Source organism: Phaethon aethereus, assembly GCF_964289735.1.
Source record: "Phaethon aethereus genome assembly, chromosome: 2".
Lineage (NCBI taxonomy): Eukaryota > Metazoa > Chordata > Aves > Phaethontiformes > Phaethontidae > Phaethon > Phaethon aethereus.
In genome coordinates, this window is record NC_138582.1 from 57,743,793 (window position 1) to 57,771,521 (window position 27,729).

Below are 27,729 nucleotides of genomic sequence, written 5' to 3' on the forward strand. Positions count from 1 at the left end.
CCTCTAAATCTTTTATTTCTGGACAGCATGTAGAATGCTAAAGGAAATGGCATTTTCATGTTGACGTGGAACAATAACAGTACAAAATCATATTCTTGTGACATTTTCAGGTGGCAAATGACTTAATGAGGAGTGAGAAGGATGAGTAGTTCCCCAGTAAATAACAGCACAGCCATAAGGAAAGCAAAGAACACTGTACATTAAGTCCTTTCAGTGATCCTGTGGTTGAAGATGTTCACTTTCAGAAAATGCATTTTTCATATCATTATTTGGTTACACTTGATAATAAGGTTAAAAGTGTGATAGATGAATCAGCTTCCAGAAGTTAAGTTGATGTAGCAGTATAAAAGGTTGCATTTCTGGAACAAATTCCATTGAGGATTTTGAAAAGAATGACGTTTCACAAAGAACGTCAGAGGCGAAGCTAGAAGCAGTGTTCTGTATCTCAGTCTGCTATTCACATTAAAAAAGTTCGAGCCAAATGTGTCCTTCAGCCTTCAGCTGTTCATTTTTAATGTATGTGTGGTTTGCACATGCTGCAGTTCTTATATTTGATGTTCAGTCTTCATCCAAATATAAGAGCATTGACTCCAGACAGAGAATTCTTGACTATCAATACTGTACCTCACTAATATTTACAAAGGTTGTTCCTTTTTGCTTCATTCACATAGATGCAGCACTATTTCAGGCATTTAATGATCACTCTCACATATGCAATTATGCCAAACAGATCTAAGATAAATCAAAACTGCAAACGAACCTCGCATTCAGCCAGCTCTTCAGTAGGTTGCTTTTAGTAAAGAAGCAGACCATCTTTCTGAAGAGACACGTTAAATAGCAGAAAAGCTGAATCCAGCTAGAACAAGTTATTAAGAAAAGCAGTGGCAATTTTGTAGTACTGGTTTGTTTTGACACCAACTATTTTTTTCTCAATAACTGTCATTGAATTCATGTTCACCTGATATTTACTCTCATTATACAGCTGTCAGTTAAAAGGCTATTTCTAAAGTCAGGTGGCTGTATCTCATCTTTCAGCTATACTTAGTTCTCATTCCTTATCATTTTTGTTTGCTAAACACCTCACTTTACTTTGCAGACATTCACAATACTTGGTGATATGGTAAGGCTGCAGTGGGTTTTCACATGAGATTATTTTTTCTGTGGCTTCTGTTTGAAGACCAGTTGCGTAAATGGTATTTTCACATCAAATATGTTTGTATTTTTAAGTCAGCCAAGTAGAAACTGAATTTTTAATACAGTATTTTATTGTGGGGTCGAATGTCAGCAGATGTATAACAAAAAGAAGAGAACTCGAAAATAAATCAATTTACAATATTTCATAAACTTATGTAATACCACAGTCAACACCTGTCCTATTAGCAAGTAACAAAGCAAAGGGTAGGATGCTTTCCATCTGTTCTATTATGAACTACAAGGGCATAATATGATGGAAAAAATTTACACAAACTGCTTTAAGAACAGGAATTCCTTAGCCTGTCTAAAGCAGCAATGGTTATTTATTAGGCCTTCTTTATTTGCTGTGATTGTAGCAGAGAAGTTTTTTCTTGCCTACTTAGTCTGAGCAATCACAGGCGTTTAGAATCTGGCATAGTAAATCATGAAGGCAAAAGGTAGGAGCAGCTGTGATACGTATTTTACAAGCAGAACATCCCAAGATGTTTAGAAATAAAGCAAGCAGAAAATAACCTCACCAACTTTTTGTCATTCTGAATGACCTTCCAAATATTTCAGTTGCTTTTCAGATATCTGAATTTTTTGAAGCTTATCCCTCATAAACCAGACCTTCAACCTTTACTTTTTCAGTTTAGTTTATTAGGTGGTGAGCTGTATCATTGGTTTACAGCTGAGTTACCTGAAGCTTTTTCACTAAATGAAATGTAAAAAGTCTGTCAGTTGTGATACAATTATGCAGCAAGTCCTCTATATATGTTCAAGGAAGCTCTTGTGAAAGTGTCCTGGAAAGAACATCATTTCATCCTGATGCTTCTGGGCTGTCTGTATCCTGAGTCGGTGCTCTCCTCCAGAATAAACCACACTGGCAATATGTAAGCTGATTTGAAGGAGGGTGCCCAGTGGGGCGCCAGACCCAGATCATTCTGTGTTTCCTTTCCATGAAAACCAGGTCATGAAGGGTAAAAGGCATTAGGCTAATGCAATTCAGTGTAGATTCAAGGTATGCACAAGGAACCAGGACCTGAAAACTGTTTCCAAGTCTCCTGTTTTATCTGTAGTTGGTATCAGCCCTAGATAGAAGTGCCTGATAGATACTGTGGGGGCATCTAGTGTTAAACTAGGGTAAGGATAAGACAAAACTTTTCAGCTCTACATTGTGTGAGACCCTCCGACACTGGCTAGTGGGCTGCCTAAATGTTTCTAGAAACGCTGAGCGTGATTGTTCCTAATGCAGTCGGTCCACTGCATCACAATTAGTATGTGCGTGCAAAGCAGCGTGTTTGGCACGTTCATTGTCAGACCTACTGAATATTGTTGGGTAGACCTTGGGGCCCTTTGTAGCTGTGGGCCTGGAAATTGGTCAAGTTGGTCTATGCTCAAAGCCAGGCTGAATGCTGACTTTTGAGTGACCCACTCCCAAAGCAGGTATGTTGTGCACAGAGGCTGTCTCGGAATTAGAAAATAGTGAAAATTATGTTACCAGAATTAATGGAGCAAGAAAGTTCTATTGTATCTGTGTATTGAGATGTATTGAGAACATTGTATCAGGATTATATCAAGCATGATGTAAGGTCCCAGACTCATAAATTTTGTTCCTGATCAGCCTTTGATTTGATACTGTTAGCTATCTTCTCAATATTTCAGTTACACCCACAGCAGAGTCAGAAGGTAGTATTAGACAGTGCCAATCCCATAGGCAACACTGGAAATCACACGATTCAACCATGGCAGGCAAGATGTTTTTATTGTTTGTTTATTTTAGAGCATAACAACCATTTAAGTAGTACATGTGTATACATATATATTGGCATACTTTCCTTCAGTGTTTAACAACATACCACCAGCACAGAGAAATACGTCCAAGGTGTTCCACTCTTGCCTCCCGACTTGCTGCATGTTAAAAGAGCAACACGTGTACATGGTAAGTGTTAATTCCATATGTCTTGAGAGGGGATTGTATAGAAAATAAATCTCTGTATATACATTCCCTTTTTTTAAACTTTGTAATCGTAGACTTAATCTGAAACTGGAGATAGAATTTTGAAGCAGCCATTTGTGGCAACTGATAATAATATGACCACATTATTTCTTGTTGAGCCTGAGGGTGCTACTGGCCATTGCTCTGAAACCTTTGTTTTTATTTGTAGAAGAAAGTTACACACAAAGATGCTCCAGGGCATATTTACTCTGCATTGGATGTTGATACGCTCAGATATGTGTAATCTACATTGTGATCTAGTAATATGTTAATGCCGAATTCATAAGATTAATCAGGCCACATGCTGTCTTGTGGTTCTGCTAATACAGTTTTGAGTAGTATCAGCATTTTCATGCTTTTAATTTGCAAATGACCCTTGCATGGCAATACATTATCTAAGCAGACATCTCACAAGATGTTTTCAGGGTCCATCATCCAGACTGTGCTGCAAATTTCCTGCATCTTGACCTGCCTCTGCAGTTTGCCCCCAATCGCTATAAACTAATTAAAGAACAACATGCCCTGACCTTTAAAAACTGAAGTATTTAAAATAAAATACATAACTCTAGTAACTTTTTAAATAAATCATCTATTAAGGGATATTTTTTACCATCTCTTTAATTACACGTATGAGAACCCATTTTCCACTTTATGTCTGAGTCCCCAGACTTCATAATCCAGCACTTGATATTTTGTTCAACATTAAATTGCAGAATGTGGAAAAAATACCTGCTTGCTACTGCAGTTGGTGTAAAGAGGTGAAAAAAATGAAAATAATGAATTGACAAAATAAGACACCTTGAGTACATATTAACTATGTAAAATATGGACTCTGTAACTTTACTGAGAAAAAAAAGCTTCATAGAAGAAATTGCATTTTATTTGGGGGTTTTTATTTTTTGAAAATCTCAAAATCCAATTCGTCATCTTGTATTTCCCCCAAAATACTTGAAGACAGTCTTGAGGTTAAAATTGAATATATTTTAAACAGAGGAGAACTTCATTAGAATGTTGCTATTAAAGACAAAATAAAACTGCAAAGGCCAGATTCACTAGTACACTCCAACTGCTTTGGGATACTTTGGAAATTCAAATGAGCTATTAACTGGACTTAACTACCAAGTTAAGTCAATTTTATGTCTGTTTGCCACTGCTAAAGCAGAAAAATCCAGCCAGAATATATTGATCCAACTGTTTTAAGTGAGATATCTTAGAGGTAAAGCCTTTACAAGCAGCTTTAGCTGTGATTCTTTTTGTGTACTGCAAAGGCAATGGAAATACAAGTCTGTTCTGTTTCTAATATTCTCCCAATCTGCTGCTGAGGAGTAAGAAGAGAACTTTCTCCTTGATTCCTGGAAAAAAATAGCCAGCTTAGTCATGAAAGGCCTAAATCACATCTTTGTATACATCCCAAATCCACTTTAGCCCTTCAATACAGGCACAACACTCTGAAAAGTAGAACCACAACTCCAAAGATTCAACTTCAGTAAGCACATTTTTGAGCTTCACTCTGTTCCTTTACAGCTGGATTCGGTTTGAGTTTCCATTTTACAGTATTACTAAATCACCAAACTCCATTCACTCCATAGCTCAGGCAGCAGCATTGCAAGAGAGCTGAGGGTGTATAACTCTCACTAAGAGTCAGAGATCATTGTAAATCTGCAATTCTCAGCTTTATGCACTTAATGAGGGGGGAAGATTTTTAATAAAAATTAATAATGTACTGGATCATATTCTAATATGATACAATATGATATATGCTAAGAATAGAGACTCTTGTCCTGACCTTTCAGGCAAGCCATTTATGAGATGCAGGGATACGTAACGTGTCTGGTGATTTACCACATTAAAGTACCTCCTTATGCAGCAAACTGAACTGAATTCAAACCTTACATGTGATCAGCATTGCTCAAATCATACCTTGGTTATGTCTGCTACTGTCTTTAGCATTGCACGTCTGTCTACAAATCAGCCATGTTTCTGTTGAAATCTGTCACATAGGTTTGTACTCGCTAAGTTCTTAGTACCAGTCTTCTGTCTGGAATAAATCAGACAAGGCAAGTAGCAGGGCAGAACTGTGGGTAGCATCTGCCCTTGCTTCATAAAGATACTCCACTTAATTAATGTGGGCCACTCCACTTAACCCAAACACTCTTCACTTAGTTTCTAGTTTTAATTTAATTCAGCTGTAAAATTTGTTGACAGTGAGTAAAATCTAAGTCACAAGCTAGAAGTTTAGCGTGTTATCTATATTCTACCTTCTTTGTACTTTTTTTGACTGTCTTTTTATTAGTTATGTGGTAGCAAGGCTTGGCCCATATTGGGTGGGTTTTTTTCTGATTGATCCATCAAAAAAATAACTTGTAAGAGTGTAAAAACTTAGTTAAAATACACCAGATTTGCATGGTTGCTTACTAGCCAAATACTGATCCCCATTCCAATTCCAACAGATAAACATACAATTTATCCAGCCACAAAAATTTTGTGTACAGAAAATTGCACCTTCCATCTCGATATGGGTCTCTTTTTTTGCCAAGGTGCATAAATCAATACATAACCATGTGCGCAATGTCATGCATGAAAATTTTGCCCCTGCTATTTTGACTGTCACAGCACATGAGTATCTATGAATGTAGGATCCTCAGACTGGAAGGATCATCAAATCTAATCACTTTCTCAGTGATAATGTCATAAAATTACTTTCATAAATTTATACTTACTATAAAGCTCCTCTGTTTTGAAGGTTGGTCCATACACTGACTGCTTTGGTCCCTGTTTGACTACTTCCAGCACATATAGTTTATAGAAATTTTTTCTTGTGCCAGCACTGGCCTCTAATATAATTTATTTTTATCTCCAAGCTATTAGTTGTCAAAGGCAAACATATAGTTCTTCCTAGGTATAGGTGGTCTTCATGTGTCCATCCGCATGCATACAGACACATCCATATCTGTATGTGTCCTATGTGGAACTCATGTCCTCATTTGTGCTTTTTTAAAAATTCTCCTCTGTTAAATAAGGTCTCTGTTCTAGGTAACCCAGAAGCCCTTCTTTGTATCCGATCCGATTTGAGTTAAATTTTTTTTTACAATCTGGAGGAGTCCAGATGAGGTCTTGCCAGTGCCTGGTACCCTGGCACTAATACTTCTCTATCTCTGGAAACGTGTGTCCTGCTAAAGCCTAGAATTGGTTTTCATTATTTAAGGCTGCATCATATTGATGGCTTATAATAATATTGTGATTAATAACACAGCCAGGTCTTCTACCACCTCTGTCATTTCCATTTAATGTGCTCTCAGCTTTTACCAGAAATTCTTGATACTGAGAGTAAGTGTGTAACTTTGTACCAAATTATAGGACTTAAATAGGAAGGAAGGATTTTTTTCAAATTACGTCCTCAGGCTGTGTTAAAATTTCTGGCTCTGCCAAAATCTTTCTACATCTCCTGGGACAAGTCAGGCTTTCTGTGCCTCTCTGGGACAGCAGGATGTGGTATTTTACATCAGAGCACCAGTAGAAATACATTTTCATTGCTTCTTAGCAGTACTCAGACCGAGGGATGATTGAAACCACAAAATCAATACAATTTGTGTTCTTCAAAAATAATTTCTTTTTAGCTCTGGGTTAAAGTTATTACCGTAAGGTTCAGTTATTGCATAACTCACCAAGCAAATCATCAAAGATGTGAGTATAGTCATTTGAGCCGTTCAACATAATATCTGTTCTCTGTTCATGATTTACCCTTCTTATGCTATTTCTTCCTCGTCTCCATGCTGAAAGGGGTTCCTTGAACTAAGACTTATGATCATGCTTAACACGGGGATAAATGCCTGTCAGGAAGAATGACTGACATGAATAAAGGTGTAGAAATGGAAATTACCCCTGTAAGGTGGAAGCAAAACTCAAAAATCGTGATGCACCCAAGCTAGAGGAAGCAAAGGGTGCACCTCCTCAAATTCCAAAAGAACTGTCAGATGAAATGACAGGTCAACTAGCAAAAATCTTTAATAGAGCTATTGAGTCAGAGTGGTTCCGTATGACTGGAGAATATTGAATGTAGTGCCCATCTTCGAGGAATGGGCAACTATTGTCTCAGAAAATCTTACTGTTATTCAAATCTTTAGAACATTTTGTGAAGAAAATAATTTGGAAATTAGATTAAATATAAATAGGAGTATCTGAAAATAGATTTACCAAGGTAGGTCTTGCCACATTAATAGAATATTTTTGTGTAATAATATAAATGATCTACACAGCAGGAATGTAGTTGGTCAGTCTGTCTGGAATTCAGTAAGACAACAGGTGCAGTGGGTGTGTATTAGTGAAACTAGGCAAGATGGCAATTATTACAGAAATTGTAGCACAAATATGAAAGTGATCAAAGTAGAGATGGCAATGGTTGGTTATATTAATTGCAGAACTTCCTTTTGACATAAGAGCTTTTAAGTGTTAGTCTAAAGGCTGATCTTTTCTGACTACTCATCATGTCACAAAAAAATATGTGTGCTAATGAAGTTTACTGATGAGTTAGCAAGCATTATAAATATATTGGAGGTCTGGGAAATGAGGGTGAACTGGGTATCTTGAGGACTGGAGAGGGGATGGTGGAGTTTTATAGTAGAAAGTACACGATCTTACAATCAATGCCTTTTAGCAATGCATAGCATGCATATTAATTGCTAGGTAGGAGACCAAGAGGTGGCATGCTATGCTGGTTGGCAGTGTTGTCCATTGATCCCTGGGTTTTCAGGGGCTATAATCACTATGTTCATGCAGCCCCGGGTCTTGACTCAGCCAAGAAGATTTCACAGTGATGGGGAGAATAAGGCGTAGCTGATTCATTGAAGCAAGTCGCACTGTTTCCATCTTTGTTACTTTAGCTGATATGCAGTCTCCCTCCAGACAGTCTCTTCTGTTTCTCCCGACTGTACATACAAACTTGTGCTAATCTAAAGCTAAGTGAAAGGTAGATATTTTGACAGCAGAAAATAATCATGCATCTCTGTGCGCTTTTGCAGTATTTAGATTACTCCTTTGAACTGCCTGAAGTCATTATAACACAGTGCAAGCAAGAATAGAGTAGATCCCTGAGTGATACAGTATATGTACTGAAAACACGTTGTGCAATCAAAATATCTTTGCATTAAAGCAACGGAGGTTTCTGCTAGCATTGTTGATGTGATAAATAAGCAGCTAATTAAATATTCCAAATTGCGTAGAACAAGCCTTTAATAGCTGAAAGGCAGTCCTTCCATATTTAGTTCCTTGCAGACTGTTAAAAATTGTGCTTTCAAGCCCAACCTTCATTATATATCTAGAAGTGATCTATTCTTTCTTGGCTTATGTCTATGAATTTGTTCTGAGGAAACATACTGTCATGAAAATTGGAGAAAAAAGACACAGAGGAATTCTAGTGGCTGATATTGAAGTTGAAAGTATCCTCTTCAGATTATTTTGCAATCATCTTTTTAGAATAAAGGCACTCTTCCAAAAAAGAAGAAAAGAGGGGGGAAAAAAACCTTCAAAAATCTTCAAACAGTCTCTACTTATTTAAACTGCCATTGCTATTTTTGTAGGAACAGAACACAGACAAACGCTATCACTGTGTTGTGGATGCCTAACAGAAACAATAGTGAATTTATTTTCTGTTGCTTTAGTGTCAGTTAATATTTATTCTAGATAGACGGGTTGCAGGCTTAATTATCACCTTTTTTCTCCCCTCTCTTGAGGTGTGTATGTGTATAATTGTTGCCACTAGTACCCACTTCTTCCTGTTCTTCCCAGAGGTTTATCAATAGCTGTCTACCTAAATGTGACATTTTTTGATTGGTAGTCACTCAGTACACTTTGGGATATATTTTATCCCTTCTTTGTGTGTGCTGAATAGCATGGTAGGGTGAATTGAATCTTGACATTTTGAAGTGAAATAGGCTTGTTTTCTTTTTCAAATCCCTGAAGTTGTTTAGTGAAATGCTGCAGCCTAGGCTTTTTTATTGATACATAAATAGAAAGAAGATTAGTTTTGAAAGCACAATGGCTGCTTGCAGACTACAAAACGGTGGAAAAAAGGGATGAGCATACCTTGATGTCAGTAACAGTTTTCTGAGGGTGGGGGCTGGAGGTGAGGAGGGGAGAAAGGACAGAGAGGAAGATTCAGAGATAAAAGGAGATGGCTCTCAGCCTACTGTCTGCACCAGTGAAGTTTGACGAATGGAAGGTGTTGTGGTAAGAAAGGTCAGTCTTCTGTAGTTCACTAAAAATTTGTCTAAAGCTGTATTTGCACCTGATTCAGAGCAGTGATTGGACTGGAAGTTCCATATCTATACTTCATCTTCAACCTATTATCCCACGTATGCTGATTTATTCTTTTCAACATTGTTTCATCCTAAGTTACTTTTACTCCTTTGAATTCCCTTGGTTCTCTGTGATCTGTAATGCTCAGGTCTAGTAATGGAGATAGCCATGGTATTCAAAAAGCTTATATGAAAACTCAAGAGATACCTAATTTCTGAGGTTCCTTGTACCTGTACTCCTTGTGACTTTACTGCTGCTTTTATGGAGTGTTTTCTCTGCTGTTATTAACCCAAATATTGACCAGTTAAATGATTACAGTTTATTGAATTTACTTGTCAATTAGACAAGCATTCTAGCCAAAAGAGCAAGATACAATGAGTGTTCTCAAATGCTGAGAGTGTTGTAGGATTCAGAGAACTGAGATACAGCATCCCTTAAAGACTGTAATGTGGTAAGAGCCTTGTATACGAAACCATCGCAGTTGTAGTCATTTGTCAAGGAAATGGATTTTGGTGCTATCTGAAACAGGCAAAGTTAAATTTTTCAACACAACAGTTCTATACTGTTCAATGAGCTTTATCTACCTAATGATTCATCCGTCACAGACATACAAACATTCACACAGTGTATACACAACCTAAACATAGCGTACATACTCTTCACTGGTAAGAGCTTTTTTGCACATTTTCCAGCTTTCAGCTAGCTGCCAGACACCTTGGAAAACTACACAATCCCAGGAACTCTAGAAATGCCTGGAGATAAAAGAAAAATGTGTTTGCACTAGAAGAGGCCTCTGACAAAAATCTTTTATCTGTGTCACTCTCTACAGCAAATCTATGTCAAATCCAGTCAGCACAGCCGCAATCTACACCCTTCTCAGTCAAAAGATGTACAGTACAACTGCCCATTCACAACAAATCAAGAGGAATTTTTTGTTTACATCTGTACTGACACAAATCAGCTCTGAAAGTGTTAAAATAATGCCATGGCTCTGATTCTGCCATTCTTCTGAGATGCAACCAATTAAATCTTAGGGCTTCCAACATTTCTGAACAATAAATAAGTACTTGTGACTTATCTGTTGCAATGATAAATGTCTAAATTAGCCTTGCTGGAATATAAACAGTGCCTTCAGAGCTTTCCGTGCATTTCACACCAAGACTTTAGATTTGCAAATGATCTAAAAAGAATATGAGAGAGTGTGTGGAGAGTTTTGTTCAATTCCTAAAAATTCTAAAAGAATTTATAAGTGGGCTGAATGAATAATTCAGTATTGTAAGGAAAGTTCAAGAAACTATAGCTGTTATAAAAGCAAATTTTCTCATAAAGGATTTGAGGTACAGGCTCACAAGATGTGGTGAGCATTTACACACATAGCTCCTACTCACATAGATAGTTACCAATGCAAGATTTTCACTCATTATCCCCAAATGTCACTGGCAGAGCAGAATCACAACTTTTTAATAGTCTTTTGCAAAAGAAAAAAACAATTTACAATACAGTAATGTCCTAGAGCACATTTAAGTTTATAGAATTAATTAGTTCATTGGCAAGATTTTAAAAAGAAGGCCTAAGCATCGTCAAACTAAGTATCTAATGGTAAAGTCTATTTGCATATAATGTAAGTTTATAGTTGGAAAAGGTTGGTTAAGAGGATATAGAACAGAAATACAGGAAGTCTTGTTATATTATATTGCCCTGTACCATTAGCCTGGTAATGCAAAAAGATGCATATATGCTGATGTATATTTGTTGTGGTTTAACCCTAGCTGGCAACTAAGCCCCACCTAGCCACTCACTCTTTCCCTCCACGGCAGGATGACAGAGAGAATCAAAAGAGTAAAAGAGAGAAAACTCGTAGGTTGAGTTAAAGACAGTTTAATAGGGAAAGCAAAAGCTGCGCACACAAGCAAAGCAAAACAAGGAATCCATTCACCACTTCCCATCGGCAGGCAGGTGTTCAGCCGTCTCCAGGAAAGCAGGGTTACTTTGGAAGACAAATGCTGTAACTCTGAACATCCCCCCTTCCTTCTTCCCCCAGCTTTACATGCTGAGCATGACATCATATGGTATGGAATACCCTTTCGGTCAGTGGGGGTCAGCTGTCCCGGCTGTGTCCCCTCCCAGCTCCCCGTGCACCCCCAGCCTGCTCGCTGGTGGGGTGGTGTGAGAAGCAGCAAAGGCCTTGACTCTGTGTGAGCACTGCTCAGCAGTAATGAAAACATCCCTGTGTTATCAACACTTTTCAGCACAAATACAAAACATAGCCACTATGAAGAAAATTTACTCTCTCCCAGTCAAAACCAGTGCAATATTATTATACATATGAAAATAATTTGACACATCAGAAAAAAGACAATTTTAGCTGTGATCTAGACTGCCAAAAATGAATTCCTCTGTTTATTCAGTTAGCTTTCATATTTAATTGCCTACCTAGCCATCAGTGGACATACTGTTGGCATACTCTGTATAATATGATACAGTGTCATTTTAGGTGTATAATGAACTTCAGTTTCGTAAGTGGAGTTTATATGAGGTGATATTTCCTTGTTGAGTAAGTTGTATTTCTTTGAGAAGAAGCTTTGTGGCAAAAAATTAGAAATCTAAGTTAGTTTTGTCAGTTTTAGCAAAATATTTGCAATGGCCCACAGTTAGAAAGCAAACTGAATGTTTTGATGGTAGATTAGGCTAAAAAGACATTCTCAGTAAGAATTCTATAATTTCTTGAACTCCTGGGATTTCTGTTGATTGTACCTCAAAAGAATGGCACAGGTAGAGTCAAGAACTTCTTGAATGCCTCAGGAAATAAGACATGCTTTTGTTGTTGCTGTTTAAATTAGGCACAAAAAAGAACTTTGTGTTAATTAGAATCCACCAGGCTGTTCGTCGTAAATTTTATCTCAGCATTTAGAGTGCAAATGTTGAAACAAACCTTCGACATCATTCAAAGATAGGAGCATTTCAAGCAGAACCTTCAAACTGGATGTTTTATTCACAGTTGCCTTTGTCTTTTCTGAAGACCATTCTTACAGAAGTTAAAGGTCTTTTGATTAGAGCGTGTCACTTAGAAGAGCATGAAAATGCCAAGGATTTAATTATTGCTGTTCCGTTGCCACAGCAATTGTTGTATATTTAATTTCTCTCTTAAAAGTAGGGCAAGGGGAAAAAACAACTGGTAAGTGCATCCAATGTGTTTTTTCTCCTCTTCTATTCATGAAGCTACATAAAAATCCTGACTGAGTAAAACAACCTGTGTTGGTTTCTCTAGCTTCTTGTAGCATGATCTGAGCAAGGAGGTTTATGGAGAGGGAGGGCCATGCAAAGCCCAGGCAAAATAACTGCAGGTGATTTTTGTGATACACAGAGCAAACCTTGCAAAAGAATTCCGAAAGAGCCTAATGAGAGCATTGGTAGTTTTCATATTTGAAGTCTGCTGGACTGACCCTTGGGACAGATTCAGATGGCAAACAGACAAATGCAGCTCTGAGAAGTTTACAGAAGACCTTGTGATCTCCATGTCCACCACAGATACAAAACAGATTTTTACAAGCCCCTGACACTTAGGGACTTCACTTTTGACACAAGTAAGCTCACACACTGTAAGCATTCACTATATGTTTATTAGCTTTTCAAATTAAGGTCTGGCTTTCCCATTTTCCCCTGTCTATGGAAAATTTGGTGCCCTGAGGACGGAATGGATTTTATGTCATTCTAGACCTCCCAAGGGAAGAAGTCCCTCCCTCTCCTTGCTATGGTGATGCTGACCCAATGGAGCACACTAATTACATGTGAGGGCTACCAGTGTGTGCTTGTGCCCCTTCGATTTTCCTTGAAGGCCATCTTGGCTTTCCATTCACCTGGAAGAGGAAAAGTTAACAGTGTGAAGTCAAGCATTGCTATTTAGAATTTGGAAGGAAATGTTTTCTCCTGTTGTGCAAGTTTCTCTCTTAATTTGCTCTTAGAAAATCCAGCCCTTGTTGGACAAAACACAAAAGGCTTTCAGCCAGCTTCTCAAGTGTCTGCACTGCAATCAATCTCATAACAAAGTGGAAGAATTAAGTACTGAAAGAATTCAACCTAGAAGAATGTGCATTAGAGTTTTACAACTCTGAACTGCTCTTAATTTGGTCAGTCTTCATTTGAAAAAGAATATTGAAGGGGGAGAGAAATGTCAGTCAGGCACAGAAAAAGGTACATGAGCAGGGACTGAAAGATTGGGCTTTTAAGGAAAAAGATAAAAATAGGCACAGTAGAAGTAAATAAATTAATAAATGGTAGGTCATACTAGGAATTTTTATTCTCCATAAGTCAGCTAATACAAGCATAATGGGAACAGGTTTTTAAGTTAACTTGCATTTAAAATAGAAGGGAAAACTTTAATATAATGCATAATTAGACTTTGAAACTGATTGTCACCAGGTGCTGCTTGGGCTAAGATTATAGTAAAATTCAAAGGTGAACTGGACATCTCTGTGGATTTGAAGAATATGCAGAGGTAAAACTGTTAAAATTCATGTGTAAATACTGCTAAAAAGCATTTTGGAAGGCATGTAAAAGTTTCAACCTCTTGCCATTAGGGGATTTGAAACAGTTTTTTCCACATCTGCATTTTATGGTACCTCTTATACTTTCCACAAAATATCCAGAACTTCACAGAAACAGGATATGAGACCAGTTGGGCCAGCTCTAATCCAATATGGCAATTCTTACGTTATGATTAATGAGGTTCCCTTTATTAACAGCTGTGGTTCTGACGTTTGTGGCTCTGCCGCTTATCTCCTGATTTACACATTTTCATAACCTGCATCTCATTTTGCATAAAATAAAAATCTAAATAACTTTCATTCGGTTGCTATAACCTGTTCAAATATTTGCTCTTAACAGCAACATTCAAATAATTTGTTCAGAGAATCTCAGATTGTACATCAACAGCACTCTTTTAAAGTATAATACTACTATTAAGATTTTTTTATATGCAGAGATTCATTATGAAAGAGAAAATATCCTCTGACATTTAGGAGAGAAATAATGTGCTTACAGTAACCTTTCTGCATCTAAAACTTGAATTCCTGCTTTGGAGACCCAGTTTTAGTAATGTGCATCTCTCTTATTTAGTATTGTGACAGGGTTAGAGATATTCAGAGATTCCTTTCCTGGTTTGTGATGGTAGTGTGATTCAGGACATGTTAGCTTGATGTGTTATAAAATGAGCCAGTTCATCTTTAGTTTAGCCTGTGATCAGTGGGGAGAGTGCTTTTCCTTTGGGAGCTTAATGCAAAATAACTGAAGCAGATTGAAGTTGGCAGTGACTAATGAAGTCCTGTGAAGGAGTCAGGAGTCAGTGGGTTACTACACAGGATGGATTGAGAAGAGAGGAACAGCAGCCTCTTTGTTGAGTTTATGCTGTCTTTTTTTTTTTTTTTTTTTTTTTTGGCATTATCAGTGCTTCTGTGAAGACAATCCCCTCAAAAAAAATTAAAAATTCCTGATGTACATCTCTGAAACACACACATTCACACACATTTGTTACAGTGGAGATAATTCTGGGCTTCCATGTTTAATGAGCCAGCGTGGTTGCCTAAAGGTGTTCTACATGTTAATAATTTTAATCAGTCACACAGAATTTATGGAGCTAGAATTCCAGTTGAAATTAGCACGAGTTAAAACCGCAGTCATTTATTTCTCTGAGAGCTCCCCCTACTTTGCCAGTTTGATAATATGCCTGTTGTCACAGAATCGGGCACAATAAATCAGTTGTAACGCAGACACCACCGAGCAGCCTGCTAGGGGACTTCCGCACAGAGCGTAACTACTGCGAGTAGAAGGCACTGCAATTGTTTCCGCATTTGCGGTACGCGTAGCATCTGTGGGCGTGGAGCGAAGGTCGAAGGAGCGTGAGGAGGAGGAGGGAGGAGGAGCGTGCCAGCCTGGCCCTGACGGGACTGGGAAAGGGGCCGAGGCAATGCCAGCCAAGCCCCTGCCTTCAGCTCGAGGGCTGACCCAGCTCAGGGATCGCTGCGAACTGCTTCTGCTCTAAGCCCGCGATTAAGGGATTTGAATGACGGCCTAACCTCGCCTGGGTGTAAAGCAGGATGAAGGAGGTCAAACGCCGAGAGGGGGAACGTGCCCCCCTGATGCAGTCGTTGGAGAGTTGAGCTGGGCTTTGTGCTTACTGGTAGCGCCGCCGCCAAGTTACAGCCCGGACTGCGATCACTGGAGTTTTTCAGCGGTGCTGCAGCAATTCAGAAAACTGCTCTGGGGTTACAGTATTTCTGTTCCTGAAGTATTTGTTTATCGAAGCTTTTTGTTAGCTGAAGTCTTTAAGACTTTTCTTTTTTTAAACTTCTTATTTTTCAGACTCACAATAAGCTGGGGATTTTGACTGAAACATTGTGAAGCAAACTGATTCAAGCTCTCTGCAGTCTAACTGTCCCAGCTTGTGCACACAGAGAGCAACAAGATTTGTGTTTTCCACCTCATTAAACTGACAGCAGAAATTAGTTTGTGGTATTAAAAACTAAAAAGTTAAATTACAGCTACACGTGTCCTTTATGCAATGGGGTGTGTGAAAGATGTTTGATTTTAATGTTTGCTATAATGGAGAATTTAAATTGCAATGTTTGTCAAATCTCTAATCTTTGTTTCAGAGTGGAATATTAATTACGCTTTTAACTACGAGAGGTAAATAAAATGAGCATCCACTGCCTGCCTAAGGGTAAATTGCAGATTACTGACAACGTGACGTGGCGTACTAAATGTCAGTTTTGTCAAACGAATTTAGAGGAACAGTTAAACTATTAGCTTCCTGTTGTTACAGGGGTTTTTTGCAATGAATGACTGTTCCTAGCAGCAGGGGCACTGTACCATATGGAACACTAACAAAGCTAAATTGAATAAGCGAGATGAATGAGGAGATAGCACTACAGACGCACTCAATTAGTTTATAACTGTCTATTAACTTCTGTTGGTGGTTGTGAATAAACAATAGATTAACCATCACGCCCCTTCTTTTTCTTTCTGAAACCAGTAGAAAGACAGTGTGGTGATGGCACACAGTGAAGAAGAAACTGAGCAGTTTCTTTTTTCAGTTTTTACCTCCTGCTTCTTAATGACTCAACCTATGTGGTGTTGCCAGTACCTGCAAGTAATAAAATGCATTATTTCCAAGCAGCAGATCAAAATATTTCAGATGTGGATATGCATGCAAAATAGTTCTTTGAATACAATTACCAGGAGCTACCCTGCCTGTTTCTTAGGACCTGATTTTAGTAGCAGGGAGGCACTAGTATGGCATGTGCGCCTAAGCCAGACATAGTGATTTATTTGGCAGTTAAAGGCAAAAGCCTTGTGACCAGTGCCAAAATAAAAATGTAGTTCATATGTCTGCCTATGTCTCTGTGCTCCAAACCACTTTTAGCCACGCATAGAAAGCTTAAAACATGTTTGATTTTTTGTACCAGATTATGTCCTACTAAAGTCATTGGCGTCAGATTATCTCCATCTAGTATAAATCCTAAGTAAATATACATAATACAAGATATTACTACCGCTGGCTTCCATTTCAAGTCATTGGAGAGAGATGAGGACCTCCAGAGGGCACCGAGCTTACCTCATATTCTATTGTGATATTTTTGCCTGTTACTATTTAAAATGTCTTGTAAAAAAATATCTAAAGACCTCACTCAAGCTATTCCACATCACACTTTCATATTAGGTGTTCAAACACCTAATCAGTGAAGGTCTTGCCACTGCTGAACCCGAAATCCAAAACACCAGACATAAAAAGTGGGCAAGGTAAGTTAAGAGAGAGGCATTGAACGGAGGAGATAAAATAATAAATACAGCAAGACATGATTAGCTCCCAGTCTGTCAGTGAGAGTGGTCTATAACTGCCATAAGCCTTGTCACTACGTGATTGCTTGAAGTTTAGCACTTTTAGATATAAACCTGAATCGAGCTTAAGTTATATTTAAATTTCTCTTAAAATTCTTACCAAGTTGAAAGCCACAAGTTTGTTGTGAATCATTGCCCCAGTGCAGTGCTGAGGGTCACTCTGCCCACCTGTTGGATCATCTTAAAAGGGAAAGTTACAGATATTTGGAGACATCTAAAATTTCGTCCTATTTTTAGCCTTGTTGCTGTTTAGCAACTAGTGCTACTTAGTTATACAGATAGGAGAAGTAGCTGGGAAATGTTGGGGAGCAGGTGCTGGGGACCCAAAGGAGAACTGGGAACACAGTACTTGAGGAACACAGGACATTAATCTGTAGAAAGCTCGAATCCATTAGTTGTATGGCTCATGAATAAAGTTGTTTGAAAACGCAAAGCTTCCATTTTCTGGACCAACCCTCTGTTTAGGTAATAACCTTCATCCTACTGAAATCCTTCCACCTGTCGGCCAAATGCAATAGTCGTCGTCTTTTGTGTAACGAGTCACACTGCTGCCAGCCTACTGCTAACTTCCTTCCAAGATCCATTTTACTGAGGAGTGGTTTCTGTCCGTCCCCTTACAGTACATATTTCACAGAGAGTGATGTAAGTTTTAATTAGTAAAACTCCATGAATTATTTAAAACTCCTCAGGTGAAAGGAGTGGTATTAATAAAGTGGAAAAATAGCATGAGAGTCTTGTATCGTGTAGGAACACGAACTCCGTAGATCACTGTAGTGAAAAAAAAATTAAAGAAGTGGCAGAGACAAACTTAGACTGGGACTGCAGAGGGGAGATGAGATGTCCTTATCAGATGCAAGCCACAATATTAATACATTCCTATCCATATGCTGTTTTGGTATGTAAAAAAGATATTCCAAATTATGCAAACATTTCTGTCTGCTTCTGGCAGAGTAAGCTGATTTTTTCAGTTTTACTGGCAAATGGCAGTAATTGAGAAACTTTACCTAATTTCTGAAATCAGTTGTCAAAGTAGAGGAAATACTGCTCTACTGCCATTTAAATTTCTACCCAAACTTATGTCCAGATGTCCAAACCAGGTGTCAACATGTCTCCTCCAGCCTGCATTTCTGAGTCTGGATATTGAGAAAACTCTTGTTTATCTAGCTTCTTGTTACCATAATTTCTTGTATAAAGTCAACTAGCATCTCCTCATCTGTAATTCACCTATGTCAAAATATTATTACAATGTCATTGCCCACTCTTACTTAGTTACAGTTATTTATAGTGTTAGTGTTTTGAAGGAAGACACTGTTTAAATAGTGAACATATGTCCCTAATGAATTGCACAGATGTCCACTCCTCTGTTTTAAAGTAACTTATTTCATTGCTGTTGAAGAAACTAGCACAATACTATTTTTAATCCAGTGTTTGTAAGCTTGAAGGTTACTAGTGACTGTTAATAATTGCCCTCTGATGGAGGGTAGTGCCATTCCATGCAGGGACTTGCGGTTCAATATAAAGTGCTTGTAAGCACCCATGGTGCAGCACTTAGGTCATCTTTTCATTAAGAGGATTCCATCACTAAGTTTACAAAGTGACTAAGTTTAATGAATGTACTAGAGATCCTGTTTTTACATTTTGTCTCATACAAGTTAAAGTTAGCACAGGGAAGCCCGTTAGCTCCTGGAAAGAGGCAGCACTCCTTTCTCCCAGGGCAGAAGGGGAACGCACCGTTCTGAAGTCCTCGTTCACTCCACTCTCTGCTGAAGTCAACTGTAAGGAGTCTTGTAATTTCCTTTGAAAGACACACCTTTTTAACACTCTGTCTGGGTAGGCTAGAAAATGTCAGTCTAGTCAAAACTTTTGTTTGACAGCTGATCTTAAAATTGTTATCATTTGAATCAAACAGTATTTTAAAGAGAAATTGTCATGTTGTAGTTTATGAATGTGATATACTTGTAGTGGTACATTCATATTTCTTTAGCTTTAGAAAACCATCACAACACCATAGATATTTTCAGGTGCTTTTCTATAGTTAAATAGCCATAATGAATATATTATGGATTACTTACCCTAATTCGGTAGAAAATACACCGACACTTGTGCCAAAACATTGAAAGAATCTGTTCCACAGTAAATACTGTACCCTTTTAGAAGCATTCTTAAGCACTGCATTTTTTTTAAATGCAGAAAAATATTTCAGCAATTTCTCTAGGAGGATAAAATATCCACATATTCCCAAATGTTACTGATTGGTAGTGATGTCTTGCAAGTTAATATCCTGCTAACCTCTCCCTCTAATTTCTGGTAATGGGACTCCTACCCAGACCTGTCTCCTGACCTAACCTGCAGTTTCTTGCCAGCATTAAGACACTCCCTCTGAAGCACCATCTCCCAAATCACATAGAGCTTTACCAGAGAATTCTGTGCTAGCTATATTATTTAATAAACTCCTGAAAAGGATATTATTAACCATTAAATTCTTCAGGGGTGCAGAATCATTTTTATGGAACTCTTTTAAGCTTTGCTACAGAGGTACTGCTTTCTTTGTTATCAAATTCTGTTGGATTTTTTTTAATAAAGAGCAGTTTTCCTTGCAGCTGTCACAGTTTACATCCTTTCTCTGTAAATAATGAGTTGGAGAGTTAATTTTAGCACTACCACATTATATCTTAGAAACTTCATCGTTATTTGTTATTATCAGAGGGGTGCAGAGGAATAGTTTGTTATTTTCAACACAAAAGGCTGTTAGTTCTGTTTCTGGCTTCATTGCTGCCTCCCTGCAACACTTCAGACAGGTCTGTGTATCTCTGTAAAAGTCAGTATATATACTGTATTACATCACTACTGTAAACTGTAATATTCAATGTATTTGAAGTACTGGGCCGTGTATTGTAAGAACAGCAGCTGTCATTACAGTTCAAATTGCAAATTCCAGTCGACTCATATTTTTAATGATGTAGTAGTATTTTAGTTGTTTGGGGTTGTTGCCTTCTGAAGAACAGCACAGTGCCTAGCAACTCGTGTTAATACATATAGAATTCTTGTAATCGATGATTTCATCAGTGGAAGGACTATGGCATTATTTATAGTGTTTACTCTGTTTGCTCAAAAGGAATATTACCATGCAAGCTCTGTTCAGAACTCTCAGATTTTTTTCTTTTCTGAGGATAAAAGATGTCTTTCTGTCTTTAGAAGCGTATTTCCAAAGAATTTAGAATTAGATTTGAGAAAAAATACACGACATTCTTTTTCTCTTTGTGTTTCTGTGACAGAAGTGTAGACTTAAAGGTAGTGTGGTTCCATTCAAAAATTTTTATTCCCGTCTTTGGATTATCCTACTGCTTGTGGGTGGCAAAGCTCTGAGTGAAAATCCCATATTATATGCAATCATTAATTAACATTCTTTTCAAATGTCGAAGTTATTGTGGCTATAACACTGACTTTTTTCAGATGAAACTGTATTAGAAAGATTTAGAGAAGCTTTCCTTGACACCTTTCTTACATATTTTAATTGAGAGCCTTTGGTGTTAATATGTTCAAATTTGCCAGAATTAGAAACTAAGTGATCTAAATATATATATTTGAAGTGTTCTTACCTATGGTATGCAGCTGTATCAGCTGACTTTTCCACAGTGGTATAAAGAGCCCCTAAAGGGGATTAATCAACCTTCCTTGCCATACAAGCCTCCTATTAACATCTTCATGATGAGCCATTGAATATAGGACATAAGACCCCAACACAAATAGCTGCTAAGAGAGAAGCAGGGACTCAATGACTTCATTAGCTGTCTATAAAGGGGACAGACAACAGTTCTTCCCAGAAGTCCCATTCCTCTGCATGGGATAAGATGGGATTGAGGGTGCAGCTGCATCTTAGACTGACCAAAGAGTGTCAGCCTCACAAGGTCTCAGCTCACCGCTTCCTCCTGTAGTCATGGCTTTGGATTACCCGCAATCCATCTGCCACCGCACTTCCACTGCCAATTAGATGATATACCCATGGCTTGGGAGAGCACTCGAATGGTTTATGAGCTGCATGCTGCTAAAGAGCCACTGCTTAGTCCCTGCCTTCCCCCAGCGAGCACAGAGCGCTATTAAATTAGTGCACTACCAAGAACACTATGCTTCGGGTATATCTTCATGCATCCCACTAGTTATTCTACCCACCTTAAGGGGATGGCCCAATGTCAGCAGGCCCTTAGGAAAAAATTAGTTTTTTTCTTACATGATTGAGTATTGCCTATTCTGAGTTTTTAGTCAGTGTCTTTTGTCGAGACAGATTTTCTTCATGTGGAAGAGAAGGAAGATAGACTCCTCTAAAAGGCTGATTAAAACCCTATGCAGTTGGGTATTTTGAACTGCTGAGATGTGTTGAATATTACAAAAGTCGTGAAGGAGGGAATTGCTTGAAAAAGTGAAAGGCACATGATGGAGATGGAGTGTAGGTAGTGCAGAAAAAATCATGTGTGAATTTGTGAATGCTCGGTACCAGCACTAGCAAATATGTTATACAGGCAGCTGCCTGTATTGGCATATAAAGAGGCAAAAATTATCTATTCAAGTGAGGAAGTATAGACCGTAGTTTGAAAGTCAGCGTGAGCAAGGAACGCTGTCTCGCATAGAAGACAATATACCCAGGAACTGAAGAAGTACCTCCTACTGCAGGACTTACGTAGGAGCTAGGTCAGGATGCTTATCTGTCTACCAGAACATCTGTACTAATGCAATGGAATTTTTCATCACCAGTAACCATATTTAGTTATATATTTATATATATACATGCATGTATATAGTATATACAATACATACAATATATTGACATGTAGATAAATAGCAAATATGCTGAAGAAAATTCCTTTAAGGAATGTTTTGGAGAACTTTAAACAATTTATTTTGACTGTATTTCATGTCCTTATACTGATAAAGCCAAATGCCTTAGTTTCTGTCCAGTGTGAGAGAGACCTATGCAGAGACCTAAACACCTTGAGACAAAAATACTTCCTATATTTAAAACTGTCACAGTTACTATTGCTTTCTATTAACTGGAGCCTATGCAAGCCTAGAAGTAACTTGTTAGACTCTGTAGAAGTCTGGGAATCTGCTTCCTCTGCTGGGACTTGCAAGACAATTTCTAAATCCATAGTGAAAGTAACAAGTTATTTCATGTAGAAAATACCTGTCCCATAGCCAGGTCAGCCTCAGGTGGTGATGCACTGTGGGGCTAGGGATTTTCTGCTTGTCGAAGGGACCATTTATATGGCAGATTTGATTTTAAAGAAAAGCATTTGCCTGAGCCACGCTTAAGGAGTTTGGAATATCACAGCAAATCTCAAAAAGAGAGGCTAGTGGGCAGAGAGGATGATGAAACTACCACCTAAGAGATACATCTGCCATACAGCTCTCTAATCCTCATGCTGAGAACACCTCTGGAAATGTGGTGAAAATTTGGTGTGGGGAAAATCATCGCAGAACAAATTTGCCTCAGTTTAACACTGCCTCTTGTCTCGGTTTGTGAAAGCAGAGGGACTCTGGGCACCCACAGTGCACACCACCCCTGGGAGGTTTGAGGCTCTACTTACTTAAAACTGACAGCTATGGGATAAGGTGGTGTTTTCTTTCATCATTATCCAGCCTTTTCTAAAATGATAATTAGTTTCAGGAAGAGAATTTCAAAATCTGTCGTAAATTTGTTTCTGTGAAAAGCTTTCATGTTCGTGTTGTCTGGCACTGCACATCACACCGCTGCCTCCTCCTGAGTAGGCCCCAGTGTTGTCTGTTCAGTTCTTTATTCAGATCATATGATAATATGATGGGGGAAAAGAAGAAAAGGAAAAGCTGTTGAGACAAAGGTGAAGACTTGCAATGTCAAATGCAAAATACATCTTTTAAACAATATGTCATAAATACAGTATTCTTGTACCATGTGCAGAGTCTTTAATACCTATATGAAGGAAATATATCTCTTTGTGAGCCTGATAGGACATACACATTTTTCATTCATCTATATTGTTTCTTTTAAGTTTTATCTCTTAAAATGAAACTAGGTATGTATCTTCATTTGCATACAAAAGAACCGAGGTATTCCTGTTAACTATAGATAAGTAAAATGTCATATATGCTAACAAAAGACAAAGTCCACGTTCTGTGTAAATTTTCATTTACTGTTCTTAATAGAGCTAGCTAAGAAAATAAATTTCTTTTTATGGGGAAAAAGGTATTTTTTTCCCTATAAAAGGTATTTTACAGGGAAAAAGAGATCCTTTTCCTCAGGCAAAAGGAGAAGTCAGGTGTGGAATTTTCCTGTGACCATACATTTCAGAAAAGGATCTCTTCAGAAACTTCGAATACTTCATTTCAATGAAGTTGAAATAGTGTAATAGAAAGTATGTAAAGTAGGGTAATGTCGTTTTACATTTATGTACAATTAATGTAGCAGAAATTAATACAAATCAAACACAATCAAAAATGGAACATTTCATCTTCATCAAAATGAGAACATGTATATTATTAATACCATATTAGAAAATCAAAATATAATTTGCCTTTTTTCATGGAAAAATACCGCGTTCTCGTTATGCAGTTCAATGTGAATATAACTAGCTCTCTAATGAACAAGCTTTACTGATAAAAATATTTACACAAGCTTTGCTCCTTAAGTTAGAAATGTGGTTTAGTACATGTGGCAGAAAAAAAAGATTTAAAAATGAAATAAATAACTAAAACAAATCTGTATCTATCATCATATTTAGTTATTTGACTGTATGTAATTTTGCTAGTATTATCCTGCATTGGTTCTGACTATGAATCTCAAGCGTAGGACTATTCCAAAGAAGGGGCACAGCTAAGGATTGTCTTCAAATCTGTAATCCTTTAAATCCCTATGGCTTCCTTTTATGAAAAAAGCCCTATTACCAGAACATTTAATGGGTATCCTAGAACAATTTGGATCAGAAGGGACCTTTAGAGATCATCTTTTCTAACGTCCTGCTCAAAGCAGACTTGGACTAAACTGAGTTGCTCAGTTTTGTTGAGCAAAAACAAGTTGAGTACGTTTTTGAGTATCTCCAAAGATGGAGATCCCATCTCGCTGAGCACCTGCTCCACTGTTTGACCACCCCGATGGTGACAAAATTTTACTAAGATCTAATAGAAATTTCCTGAGTTGCAACTTGTGTCTAGCATAACTTGTCCTTTCACCATGCATGTAGAGTCTAGCTCTGTCTCCTCTGTACTCTCCCATTAGGTAGTTAAAAACTGCAGTAGGATCCCCTGTAAGCCTTCTCTTCTCCAGGCTGAACAAGCACATCTCTCTCAGTCTCTCCTCTGTCAGGACTTGTCTGTCGAGAGAGATCCAGGTTCAGTGCCCTGCTCAATCAGGTAATATTTAAAAGTCCATTTCCTTTCCTATAAGGCAGTCCTAATCCCTTGGTTGGTTATACATGATTTTTCAACAGGAGGAACTCTCCAAAACCTCTCCAAAACCAATACACTGCTTTGAAGAGAGTAATTCAAGATTGACTGGATCAGAGAGTATGACTTACTCGTTTAGAAAGCAGGGTTGTCAACTGAAAGAGACACCTGGGTGCTGGTCTGCTCCTATGTCAAGGACTATAGTGATTTTTTTTGGTATAATGCAGCCATTTTACCCCTCATCTCCCTACCTGGATTAAGCTGCTCCCAACAGCTTCATGTCCCTGTATTCCTCACCATAACAGACCTCTCAGCTGGGCTGGCTGTCCTCTTTTCTTCCTGTTAAGAAAGGACAAGCACATAGCAGCTTGTTGTCACTCCATGATTTTTGGCCTTCAACTGCTCCAGCTGGGCTACTGGGTTCCTCCCTGTGCCTGTAAAGGATTTGTCATACTTTGGTGTTGCCCATTTTCTAAGTGGCACCCTGGTCCTCATCCTGCAAGTCATTCTACATGGCTGCTCTAACCACATAAGTAAGTCAGTTGACTAAGTCTTTAGTGAACTGAACAGATTCATAAGCATTTTCCTTTTAATTCATTTGTGGGGAAAAAACAAGGTGTTAATAGTCTGTATATTTTTCTTATACACCCTTACAATTCAGGAGGACCTATAGGTCGATTAAACATTGTATTCACTATTTTCTTAATTAATTTGGGGATTGCAAGAATCAAAACACAAATTTAAATTCATATTGCAAAATTGTTAAATTTTGAAACAAATTCAGAGACTTTCTGTCTTTTCGTTTTTCCTTCCTTAGTTCAGTTGAGTAGAATGGGACATTTTGTTGCCTGATTCATTACTTATAACAGTAAAGGTCATGGTCAAAATTAGATAATGGTAAATTTTGAAAAATATTGCTGCTCATATCTCATTACTGTTTTATTCTCCTGTTGGGGGGCAAGGGGGTATTGGAATTTTTTTTTTTATAGTGTGTGGGTGCATTATTCTGAAGACCAGGACCACCAACTAACTTGAACCAGAAATAGTGCACCTAGGTGCTTTGCAGACATAGAGTTCTGCAAAAGCTTCTCAAATTCCTTTTTACTGCCATAGCCTAGAGCCTTCCCTGAAGAGCCTGTCAGTCATAGTAAAATGCGCCGAGCTCTTCTTGGGTGGACAAACAAGAACTAGACTGTAACCACAAAATTAACTTTGTCTGTGAACTGAGAGAAGAGTCAGCCCATCTCAAATAAATGTTGTTACATTAATCTGACGCACCACATAGCTCCATTTTTTTCACGCTGTCAGTCACCAGCGTTCCCCCTCAACCACTGCATCAGCAAAGAAAATCTGTCAAACCCAGTTCTGGGGTTTGATGCTATAACTCTCACTGGCAGAAACTCAGATAACCTGACGTAGGAGTTCATGCAAAGCAGAAGCTAAGAAACAAATAAGCAGAGTTTTAATGTCACTATAAGCAAATCTCAAAGCATGTGCTGAATACCTGAATTCAGGAAGGAACACTTACAGCAAGAGTAGGTCAGCTGTGTGTCTGTCGCTGCAGGTGTACCTTACTTTTCCATCATCTTTTCCTTTCCATCATCTTTTCCTTTCCATCATTTCCCATTCCACTCCATATCTTCTTTCCCTCTTTTCTGATCCACTGTTTCTTAAGTCGTGCCATACTTCACCTGTGAGATACTTGTTGGTATTTTGAAAATGGGATGTAACCAGTAACTAGTCCTGCTAGTATTGGGATGCCTTCTTGGTCTCCCAGTACTAGTTTCGGGGTTACTGAAAGTGCCTCTAAAGTCTCTGTGGCAAAAATGAAAGCCACAGTGAATGAAAGGGGAAAAATGAATTCCTGTGGTATCAGGAACACCGTTTTCAAAATTCGAGCAGCATCACAGCATTTTTTTAAAGTTCATTCTTTTGTCTTTATCAGAGAAAGCAAGAGCATGATAAAAATTAATTTAATAACGTTAGCACTTGCTCTGAAGCAGGAAGTTGATAATTAAAACAAAGAGAAGGTATCTAAAAGAATTTATAATATACTACTCCTTTGTAAGGTCAGGTAAAAGGGCTTATGCACCCTTGGCTATAGTCAAATATTTTTTATCTCTACATCAGTCTTCCATACTCTTCTAGCTTTACTTTGTTGTGATGTCAATACAAAAATACATGTTGGAGTTCTTAGGACAAAGAATAATTTTATAATCTGATACAGGTTTGCATGCTAGGAGATCCTAAGCAAGGAACACCACAACTCAGTGGGATCCTGCCTACCTTTTTCTTTTTAATTCTCTTGACAATTACTTTCCCTGTGGTTGTTCTCTAGCAATGCTAGTTACTGAAGTGGGGACGACTTGTAAAGCATTTTATTATTAAGTCTTCACTAGTGCTTGCTGCAAAATGCAGTGCCTTTAAAAATATTTCTCGTAACTTTATTTCCTGTCTGGTAGAGTGTTGACAGTACACAGTTTAATGTTGCTGTGAAATTGCATTCTTGAGCATATTACATTTCAATATAAAGCATACAAATGTGAAACTGAGTGACAGCAGTTTGCAGAAGTTTACTATCACTGATGCCATACTATTTCTATTTCACTTCCTCACGTGATTTCAATTGCTTCATATTTGTGTCTCAGTCCATTCAGGGGAGATAGAAAGGGTTCCATGCAGTGTTGCTGTTTTGATAAGAAATATAGAGCAGAATAAAAGTATTAATTACTTATAATGATAGTTATTTAATAACACCTACAGACATTTACCGTTTTGGTTGAACTGGATTAGACATTCAGGTTCCTAAAGCTTGTTTTCTACAAGGACTTTTTAATAATGAAAAGTAACATAAAGAATACAGATGAGACATTGGAGATTCAAGGTATGCCCTAAAAGGGTATCCTAAAAAATAGAAAGTAGTTTTTTGAGTTTTCTAATGCAGATTAGAATAATAC

General features: G+C 37.9%; 1 protein-coding gene across 1 annotated transcript in view; it reads left to right on the top strand.

Annotated features, from left to right (window-relative positions):
- Positions 1–27,729, top strand: part of PTPRM (protein tyrosine phosphatase receptor type M) — a gene marked incomplete at its 3' end in the record, with an annotated part of 489,914 nt that overhangs the window by 355,487 nt on the left and 106,698 nt on the right. The window lies entirely within an intron of this gene.